The sequence below is a fragment of the Prionailurus viverrinus genome, chromosome C2 (assembly GCF_022837055.1).
Source record: "Prionailurus viverrinus isolate Anna chromosome C2, UM_Priviv_1.0, whole genome shotgun sequence".
Lineage (NCBI taxonomy): Eukaryota > Metazoa > Chordata > Mammalia > Carnivora > Felidae > Prionailurus > Prionailurus viverrinus.
Window position 1 is genome coordinate 107,581,285 of NC_062569.1, and position 11,828 is coordinate 107,593,112.

Consider the following 11,828-nt stretch of genomic DNA (forward strand, 5'->3'; position numbering starts at 1 on the left):
TTCTGAATTCCTTTTGTTAACCGCAAAAATACCAAAAATAACTGGGGTAATAAATGCTTAAGAGATGTTATTTGAAAAATAATTTCTGATTTCTTCAGTATAAATTTGAGAAGTAGAGAGATCTATTGAGACTGTGTTTTAATATTCCAGCTCTATTTCTGTCTTTATCTCTCTGTATCTTACTCTTTCTCTTCCTTACACACATACACATATGTGTGTGTAAGTAATTTGATCTTTAAAAGGCTTAGCTAATTGCAGATATGAAGGATACTCCAAAAATTGCACAATTCACTGAATTCTCCATCTCTTCTATTTTATTTGAATACAGGGTTAGATACATTAAAGTATCATGAGTTTTGTCTGTTCTAACAGAGGCTCAGCACCAGATTAAGTGTTCCTCCAATTCAATAATATTTTAGCCCATTTTTTAGAAAAATTGAGCCAAAGCTTAACTTTACACAACAGGTTTGTTTCCTCATCAGTGGTAGCATACTGATTTTACTAGCTCTTCAAGGCCACACCCCATAGTTCTGGAACATTTATGTTCCCTGAGCTTTCATATAACACATGGCCTCTACCTGTATATGTTGCATGGCCTTACTCTATATATTGCATGGGTTCTGAAATATACACATGAGACAACAGACAAGTCTCAAAGAATTCAGCTTTTGTAGAATCTAGATGATAAAACTATGCTCATTATCCACTAGCTGGGTTGTTGGCCTAAAGTTTTTAAAAAAAATTTTTTTTAATGTTTATTTTATTTTTGAGAGAAAGAGAGACAAAGTGAGAGCCAGGAAGGGGCAGAGAGAGAGGGAGACACAGAATCTGAAGCAGGCTCCAGGCTCTGAGCTGTCAGCACAGAGCCCAACGCGGGGCTAGAACCCACGAACTGTGAGATCATGACCTGAGCCGAAGTCGGACGCTTAACCAGCTGACCCACTCAGGCGCCCCAAAAGTTTTTGATTCAAGTTACAAAAAGTAATTTTGTGACTTAATGTTTTTTCTAGAAGCCTTTCCTCCATGCATTAAGACAATATAGGTGTGTGTAAATAGCTGTTTCCTAAAGGGACAGATTTAGAAGGACAGAATAGTCAATATTCGAATTCACTTCTGTGAAGGATATAAACATTTTTAAAAATTTCTTTCTGATTCCTATACACTTTTTAAAAAATCATACAAAATCCTAATCAATTGAAGAGACTCATCAAAAATAAAATATATAAAACGATGAAAAATTTTTGATTTTTTAAGTCTTTCTAATTTAGGATTCAAACATTTGGAAGTGCTGTGATTTAGTGGTAATCTTTATCATGGATGTTAGATAAACACCCCAAATTCTTCTTGGTTATGTCTTCTTTGACATGAAATAAGAATGGAGTTACTAAAGGTAAACACTAACAATGCCATAGCTTGTCAGTTTCTGTGCATTATGTGAATGAATGCATGTGTGTTTATACATGAGACGGAGAGAGAATGAGAAAGTGCAAGGTTAACAAGAAAAACATCTCTGCTGTGTTATTGTCTTGCAATATTGATAACTTATTATGAGCTAAAGACCACACTTTATTCAGATTTCCCTTGCTTTTACCTGTTGTCTTTTTTCTGTTTCAGGGACCTATCCTGAATACCATATCACATTCATTCATCATGTCTCCTTAGGTTTCTTTTGGCTATGAAATTTTCTCAGATTTCCTTGTTTTTTATTTTGTTTTTGAGGAGTACTAGTCAGTTATTTTGCAAAATTTCCCTCAACTGGGATTTGTCTTGCTTTTGTTCTAATTTTTTTTCTGTCATGATTATATAGAGTTATGTGTTTTGAGGAGGAAAATCACAGAGGTAAAATGCCATTCTCATCACATCATATCAAGATGACATGCTATCAATATGGTTTATCTTTATTGATTTTAACTTTGGTCACCTGGGTATAGTTATTTTCTATAATTTTCATACTGTTATCTTTGGAAAGAAGTCACTATGGATCATTCTAGTCATGTATCTTCCATTATAGTACCATTTGGAATAGTTATAGGGCACTATAAAGAAATCCTCTTTTCAATGCCCTGCCCCAGTTCATCAAAAAAAATTGCTCTGTTTACTGTCTCTATAATTTTGCCTTTTCCAGAATAGTATACAAGTGGAATCACGTATTAGGTAGCCTTTACAGGCTGGCTTCTTTATCTTAGCCACGTGCTTTAAAAATTTACCCATCGGGGCGCCTTAAGTGGCTCAGTCGGTTAAGCATCCAACTTCGGCTCAGGTCATGATCTCACAGTTCGTGAGTTTGAGCCCTGCGTTGGGCTCTGTGCTGACAGCTCAGAGCCTGGAACCTGCTTCAGATTCTTTGTCTCCCTCTCCCTCTGCCCCTCCCTGCTCACGCTCTGTCTCTCTCTATCTCTCAATAATAAATAAATGTTTAAAAATATTTAAAAAAATTACCCATCAAAGTGTGACTTGATGGCTCACTGATTTTTATCACTAAACAGTATCCTGCTGTATAAATGTGCCATGGTTTGTTCATCCATTTGCTTATTGAAGGACATCTTCATTCTTCCAATTTTTGGAAATCATGAATAAAGCTGTCATAAACATTTGTATGTAGGTTTTTGTGTGGATCTAAATTTTCAAATCTGTATATTTTCAACTGATAAAGACAAGATAACTATTTGTTATATCTGACAAAATATTACGGAAATACGCATTGTTGAATCAATTGCAACACCAATATTTCTAAGTATTATCATTTTATAAGTGATTTATCAATGACTTACAAAGCACTCTTGTATCTCCATAGTACCTAATTTAAAAATTGCTAAGTGACATACACAGTAACATTTCCCAAGAATGTATATTTTCTTTGACAACTAATAGAAAAATATATAAATTTTAATAATTGGGGCTTGACAGTTACATCAGAAACGAGTTGATGTCAAGAAATATTTGGCACAAAATTGTAAGTTTTAACTAGAAGAAAGTTTTAAGATGGTTTCCCTTTACCAATGAGCTTTTGAATACTTAGAATAGCTCTTACTGACAAACTGACTGTGAGAAAAGTACCCAAACAGATATCCTTCAATAATTTTTTATCTCCTAGACATGTTCAACAAAAAAATTGGTTTTCACTGGTGTATAATATTACAAATACTAAAATGAACAAAATATGATCCGCTACCTTACACAGATTAGGCAATGTCACAGACATGTCAATAGTTACTTGACAATGTGGAAAAGACTGTAATAAAGACAGGTAGGATATGTTATAGGAATGTCTAAGAAGGAACTTGCACTGGAAAGGACATTTAAATAGTCTTCATATTAGGTAGAAGTATTTCAGGCTGAGGAATATTAAAGGAGTGCAAGGGGTGAGTTGCAAAGGCATTCTAGACAGAAGGAGCACTTTTTTGAAATTAATGATTTTTTTGGAGATTAATCATTTGATATGACTGTAACCTAACACAGTATGGAGGGATTAGAAAAACCAGAATGAGAGGAGATAATGAAGGCTCTTATATATTCTACGAAGGGGCATATTTTTACTTTATCTTGTGGGCATGGTGAAAAGGCAAATACTTGTTTTTAAATTATGGAATGCTTCACAAAATAATTGGAATTCTGTTATATACTGTAAGTAATTCACTTGACATAATGGAACATGTTCGTGTTGGAAATCATGTGTTTATGTCATTCCTTTTATTATTTTCATTTGCACATTTATTTTGTTATGTTCTATTTTGTTTTGCTTTACCTTTTCTCATCATATGTAATTCCTGACCTCTCTTTGCCTGTGTTCAGCTGTGTCCAAGTTTAATTTTATGTGGAAAGAACACTTTTTATATATATGAAGAAACACTTTCTTTTTAGACAGATGTCACATGGGCCACTCTTTCAGATACCAACATCTTGGTAAAGGAAGTACTTTGTGTTTAGAGTCCAAAAGCTGTATTAATCTATGCATCTTACTCAGGGAGTTACCACATTCGTGCCCTACCCGACAGCTCATTTGAATCTTCTGTTTTGGGCCAGCTATACCTGGTCATAATACCTCACTTTGTTACTATAGATTTGAATCTGTGAAACCACAATGACTTTCTTCTTTTACATTCTTTTACAGGAATGACAGAGTGAGAGGTGAAATAGAGCCAGTCACCAAATAAATGATTCACTGATATTTGTTGTCTTAGCGGACTAAAGTTCCCTTAGTTTATTCATATCTTTAGCTTGATGTTTCCCAGGGGAAGGAGTGGCTGCCTCCTCCCTGAGAACATTCCCTGGGCTTGGCCTGAGGTCGATAGTGGTGAGAGGAGCTGTTCCAGAAACTTTGTTTGCTTTGTCAGTTAAAAAATACACAGCAAACAGAGAATCATAAAAGAGGGGGGAGAGAGAGCTGAATAGAATAGTAACCAACAATGAAGTCGATGTGGGTTTTGATAAGTATTACTGTATTATAAACACATTTATATCAGATAAAATATGCTTTGGTGAGAAGATTGCTTTGTTTTGTGAGGAGATAAATGTTTTTCATCTTTGAATTATGAGTATTAAATATGACTTCTGACACTGTTGAGCTGTACATTTTAGGCCACTTAAACTCAAGAAAAAATAATAATAAAACATGCCCCCAAACCCAACCCCCAAAAATGTGTGGGTAGCAACTGAGAACATAAATAATCTAACTTCAAAAAGTAAATTCCTTCTCACTCAGGACATTATTATTAATAATTGAAACTATGCGGCTCCCCTGTGGGTATTATTATAACTTACTTAGAAAGTACATGTGAAATCGATGTTTGCACTCTATAACTAAGAAGTAATAACTGAGAGTAAAGATCAAATTGATGCCTGATGGGCCAATGGGCAACGAACATACCCACTTCTGAGAGACAGTGAACAACCAAAAATGCTACAAATAAGAAAAAGTTATTTTTTTCTGACCCATGAAATAATTACAAAACATATTCTGCAAAGGCAGATGGTTTAACTTTAACAACCTGCAACTAGAAGACAGAGTGCTTAAGGATCCACTGACTGGGTAGAATTACAGGGACAATATTTTCTCAAGAACAAATTGCATTGAACAAAGTAACTGGCAAAGCAGACTCTTCAGGAGGGGTGTAGCTTTGTTCTTGAGCAGAAATGTTTGTATGTAGTCAGTTTGTGGAAACACTCCGCTGGTATTTAAATTTCTTTCTACTCGTCAGAAATGTCCAAGGATACACACGGAGTGCAGGATCTTGTTTCTCTCCTGCTGGGGTTATTTGGTACATAGGGAAATACTTTCAACACTACAATGTGGGTGGCAGTTAGGAGTGACCTCCTTTATTGTCGTCTTTCAGAATTAGAAAGGAAAACGAGTTTAAGCTTTGGTGTGGAAAAGCAAATGTTTTACAGCAATACTTCAGAGGAAAGAGAGCAGGATACATATACACTACAACAAGGAAGGAAAATCACTTTGTTTCTTGAATATTAGACAAAAATCATATTTGCTGAGTAAAATCAATCACAAAGGTAATCTCAGTCATCTACTTACCTGCTGTTTGAATTTCCTTAAGTGTTTGGGCTGCTATTGCTCTGGTCTAAATGAACATTGAAGCCTTTAGCTTGGAGCTACTTGTAAAGAATTAAGATATACTGTTTTAAAATTATTTTTCTCTTACTTTTGCAAAAACACCATTATTATAATAAAGAAAAGTTTAGAAAAAAGAAAATTATAAATTACCCATAATTCCACTACACTAACCCAACAGTCTTCATGGACATTTATCTTTTTATGTCTTAAGGATTATTTTAATGTTTATTTATTTATTTTGAGAGAGAGAGAGAGAGACAGAGAGAGGGGCAGAGAGGGAGGGAGAGAGAAAATCTCAAGCAGGCTCTGTGTGTCAGCCCAGAGCCCAACATAAGGATTGATCTCAGAAAGCATGAGATCATGATCTGAGCTGAAATCAAGTTGGATGCTTAACCAGCTGAGCCCCTCAGGCACCCCTATATCTTAAGGACTTAAACAATTGATTAACTTTCCTTTTTTACCTTGTTTCTCAGGCTCTTATACTGACATAAAAACACCTGATATTTTTAATGGAGCTCCATTTTTTTTTTTTGCTTCAATTACATGTCAGCATTCCTCATGCACAAAATTGACATTATACATATAGTTTTGAATACAGGTTTTTCATAGAAATTTTAATAGCTGAATTGGTTCTTCATTTGCTAAGGTAGATCTATCATTTTAGTTATAAAACTCTGCACTTAACTAACTAAATAAAATAAATATCATGTCAAATGAGCCCCATTCCAAAACTAAGAATGAAAATATAATTCTAATTCTCTGTATACAGAATGACTCTAAATTTAATGAATGAGCACTGTGGCATAATTACACATAATTTGTGCAAAGGGCAATGTTACCCTACGAAACTATAAAAACATCAAGGTAATTTTCTCTTTTTAATTTATCAAAATTCTAAATATGTTTTCAATAATTTCATAGCTTTTAAAAATACACGAGAGAATTTACTGTCTAGGACATCTGAGACATTTTTTTAAAAATCACAAAACATTTTACGTGTCACGTTAACCAAGAGTAAAGTGCACCAAATGAGGAAGAGAGAACCTCTTTTGATTTTTTAAATGTAGAATGACATACAAAATGTTCATAAAGCACGGCTGTTTTATGTACTCTGGTCACACAATCTAAAGAATCTCTAGCGTCTATAGCAACTATATGCAACCATTATCCCATTTTGAAAGTACATTTAATGAGGCTGGTACATAATATCTCAAAAGTAAAGCACTTGATTGTGGTGTTTATCTTATTCCAAGATATTCACATAAAGATTGGTGTCTATTTTGTTTTATATAATTTTATTTATTATTATCCTTTCCCTCTTCTTCATTTTCCTTATCTTCTTCCTCTACTTCATGAGTCGCTTTTGGTTGTTCTTTTGGTATATTTGAAGCTTTCTCTAGACTTCAGTTGCAACAACTTTCACACAATTCTTTTTTATATACCTTTTTAAAATGTTTATTTTATTTTAGAGAGAGAGAGAGAGAGAGAGCAGGGGAGAGGAAGAGAGAGAGGGAGGCACAGAATCCAAAGCAGGCTCCAGGTTCCGAGCTGTCAGCACAAAGCCCGATGCGGGGGCTAGAACTCACAAATCATAAGATCATGACCTGAGCCAAAGTAGGATGCTTAACCGACTGAGCCATGCAGGTGCTCCCCCTTCCGTACATTTTTTAAAAAATGTTTATTTATTTTTGAGAGTGACAGAGCACAAGTGGGGGACGGGCAGAGGGAGAGGGAGCCCCAGAATCCGAAACAGGCTCCAGGCTCCGAGGTGTCATCACAGAGCCTGACTCGGGGATCAAACTCATGAACTGTAAGATCATGACCTGAGCCAAAGTTGGATGCTTAACCAACTGAGCCACCCAGGCACCCCCCATACAATTCTTAATTGCCTGCCTTACTATTGACAGACTGTTTCTAAGTAGTATTTAAATTATTCTACATTAGAGTGCATTTCTCTTCCTCTAGTAGGTATGTGAGGCAGATTCGGAACTGAGTAGGAAGGACCTGAGGTAATTTTAGGGGATGAGGTCCCTTTTCTTTAGCTCTCTTTTAGCTGGTCCATAATTTTTCATATTCTATCACATCAAAGTTTATCAGCCTTTTCCATTTCACCAAAATTGGGGATCCCCCCATCTTTATCTTTGATGAAGTCCATTTCTGAAAACCTCTTAGAAATTTTCCAATGCTAAAAGGTACTTTGGGATGGCTTTTCATCTTTATCATCTACTGTCTCCACAAATAGGCATTTGCATACATCTTACCATGTCTTTTTTGAATACATTTTAACCTGAGTTTTCTATAATTTCTGTTTATAGATATATTTCTGTTTGTCTACGTCTCCAGTTTCTATTTGGTCTGTATATTTTTTTAATAATTGCACAGTAGCTTGTGTATAATTAGCTTTCTCCATTTGTGTTTCTCTTTCCCTCTCTCTGTCTCTCTCTCCACACACACACACACACACACACACATGCAAATCTACAAGCCATCTTCCCATTAACATCTGATTCTTTTAGTGTTGCAGGGAAATACAATACTTGAGGAAATCAATGTGTTTAAGAAAAGTGATATTGTCTTTGTAGCAGGACATTAAAAGAACAGAGCATATGATTTTCACTGTTCTATTTTGTTTAACTGTTGCCTGAATCATTTTTTAATGGTGAAATTTATTTGTGTTATCTCTTTTTGCATTCCTGTCCTGTGATGAAATATAGGCAAAATAATTAACATAAAAAATTTCCACCTATTTTTCACATGTTTTTGTTACTTGCTAGCTGATAACAATAACATGCTATTTGATCATTTTGAAGTCAGCATGACTGTGAATTATGAAAAGATTTACATAAATTCTTTTTTTTAAAAATTGTAAAAAAATAATTGCAGATAGTCTCTACTTGTATTGCATTTTATTTTATTAAAAAAATTTTTTTAATGTTTAGTTATTTTTGAGACAGAGAGAGACAGAGCATGAATGGTGGAGAGTCAGAGAGAGAGGGAGACACAGAATCTGAAGCAGACTCCAGGCTCTGAGCTGTCAGCACAGAGCCTGAGGCGGGGCTCGAACTCACAGACTGTGAGATCATGACCTGAGCAGAAGTCGGAAGCTCAACCAACTGAGCCACCCAGGCGCCCCTTGTATTGCATTTTAAACTTGACTACATTAAAGAAAAATTACATCTTGAACCTTTTACTTAACTCAGAGTGGATAACCATCTTAAATTTTTTACTACACTTATTTATCAGAATTGAATAAAACTTTCATATAATGTTAATTAAATTAATCAATATATTAGAATCAGAATTAAAGTGGCTGAGAGTGTAATGAAGACCATGGGAATATTCCCATTCCTAGATCACATGAAACCACATGTATTTTTGACAATGCTAATTGACAGATATACATTAAATACTGTGGTCAACTCTTTTTCTGAATTAAAAGTTACTGTATCAGTTTAGATCCTTTGCCATTTATGTAACTCTCTCCTCTTCCTCTCCCTTTCTCTTCTTTCTTTTTCCTTTTTTTTTTTTTTTAAACAGAGAGAGAGTGCAAGTGGGGGAGAGGGACTGAAGGAGAGACAGAGAGAAGCTCAAGCAGGCTCTGCTCAGCACAGAGCCCAATGCAGGGCTCAGTCTCATGACCCTGATATCACGACTTGAACCAAAATCAAACATTGGACGCTCAACCGACTGAGCCACCCAGACACCCCCTTCCTCTTCTTTCAGCAAGCTGAATCTCATTATTAGATTTTCTGATGTAGTAATAACTCATATACATGAGCATACATTTTTATCTAAACATTTAATAGATGTCAAGCAACACTCTGTGAAGAAAACTCAAATTCCTCTCATTTTATGCTTTAATAACAGTTATAAATGATCCAATATACTTTAACTAGTAAATATGCCCAATACTAACAATGTAATTGCTATTCATATTTTCATTGATTTAATTATTGTAACAGTCTATGTGTTATAAAATTATATTGATATCATATAGAAAAATATCAGTGGTGCTATCTAGTGCTTATCTCACATAACCTCTAATTTATAATAGAGTTCTTGAGATTTTCTGCTTGGTCTGAAATGTTTGGTAATTTACTTGACATAGATATATCACTTATATCCATAAAAAAAAGATAGTAGCTTGTGGTTCTCTTTCAGTGATCTCTTTTTGAACCTTATTTATTTATTGTAAGGATAATTATCATTTTTATTTTGTTGAAAGCTTACTTTTATTTCATTTATTATATAGATTATTACTCTACTTAGAATTTTTCACCAATAATAAGCCTATGGCTTTTTCCTTCTTAAAAGCCATGGTTAATTTGATATTCACTCATAAACATTATCTGTCTTCATCATACAGAATTGCCAAAGTAAATCATATATGATGGAATTAAATTTGTTACTTGGTTAAAATGCTACCTTATAGTACAGAATATGGATTCTTTCTTTTTTTTTTTGAGTTTTTATTTATTTATTTCACAAAAGAGCATGAGAGTGAGAAAGCATTCATGAACGGGGTAGAGGGGCAGAGGGGGAAAAACAGAGAGAGACAGAGAGAGGGAGAGAGAATCTCAAACAGGCTCTGTGCTCAGTGAGAAGCCTGATGTGGGGCTCCATCTCATGAACCGTGAGATCCTGACTGGAGCTGAAACCAAGAGCAGGATGCTTAACTGACTGAGCCACCCAGGCGCCTCTCTCTCTCTCTCTCTCTCTTTTTTTTTGTTTCAAGTTTTTATTTAAATTCTAGTAGCTTGGGGCGCCTGGGTGGCGCAGTCGGTTAAGCGTCCGACTTCAGCCAGGTCACGATCTCGCGGTCCGTGAGTTCGAGCCCCGTCAGGCTCTGGGCTGATGGCTCAGAGCCTGGAGCCTGTTTCCGATTCTGTGTCTCCCTCTCTCTCTGCCCCTCCCCCGTTCGTGCTCTGTCTCTCTCTGTCCCAAAAAAAAAAAAAAAAAAAAAAAAAAAAGTTGAAAAAAGAAAAAAAAATAAATTCTAGTAGCTTAACAATGAATCTCTCTCATTTAAAAGCATTGATGCATTTTATATGTAACTCAGGAATAACAATTTTAAAATGTGTTGGTCAATCAGATAATACCATTGTAAACTCTATTATAAACTTTTTAATGTACTTAAGTTCCAAATATTATTTATCTTAAATCATTTAATAGAAGGATTTGCAGCTCTTTGTTGTAACCCTGGCATCTCTTGCTAGTGTATCTTTTTTTTTTTTCCTTGCTAACTATTCTTGGCTCTCCTCTGACTATTTTCATCACAAATCTAATAGTTTATATATTTGTTACAGTTGGTTTATAATGCCAGCACTTTAGTTTACAATCATGACTATATATGTGTATCGACTATTTTTTTATGGGAGGTCAGAGGATAGAGTTCTTTTCATGCCTGCCTCTGTCTGCCTCCTCCACTTGTCTTTTGAGGATCTATAACTCAAGAAATTTTCAATGTTTGGTCTCCATGTTTCTAAGTAAACATAACTGTTGAGGATAAAAAGAAAGAAGCCTAAAAAACTGAGTATTATTGAATTGAGTCTATTTAACCTCCAGTATGACCAAGAAGGATTTGAAGCCAAGCCCTCAAACTGGCTTCCTAAATGAAGAGCGAGTTCCCACACCTGGAGGAACAAGTATCCCTGTGGTCAGAGATGAGCAATAGAGAAATCTGCTCAGGCTGCTCCAAGGGAATAATTTTGACAAGAAACATAATTTAGAAAGAAATCTACAAAAGATGAACCACACATTCTGGTTCTACAAAATTTCGGCTGAATGGGTAAGTGCAGAATTTCTTAAAAACTCGATTAAAATGGCTTGAAAAGAATTTACTAACATTGGCTATTGTAATTCCAACCAAGTCACCATTATATGCCTCATTCTTTTAGAATGTAGTAGAATTGTGGTGGATTTTTTATGCATTAAGTGTTGGAAAAAAAGACTGAATTGAAATATTGAATACATGTGACCTGAATTGTAACCTTGGATTCTTCACCAATGTGGACAAGTTACTTAATCATGGGGCTCATTACTTTATTTTTATGGTATTGGTTGATTTATCTGTATATTTCAAAAGTTGGAATGTAAGGACCCTAATACTCTTTGTAAAGTTTTAAAATACAAGTTTAGATGTTTCAGAATTCTTTCTTTTCTTCCAATTTTAAATAATCTCCTTTCATGCACAGCTTGTAACATAGTGATATTTGATTATTTTTATCACTAAGAGATGGGAAAGAGATGTGTGTAGTTGGAA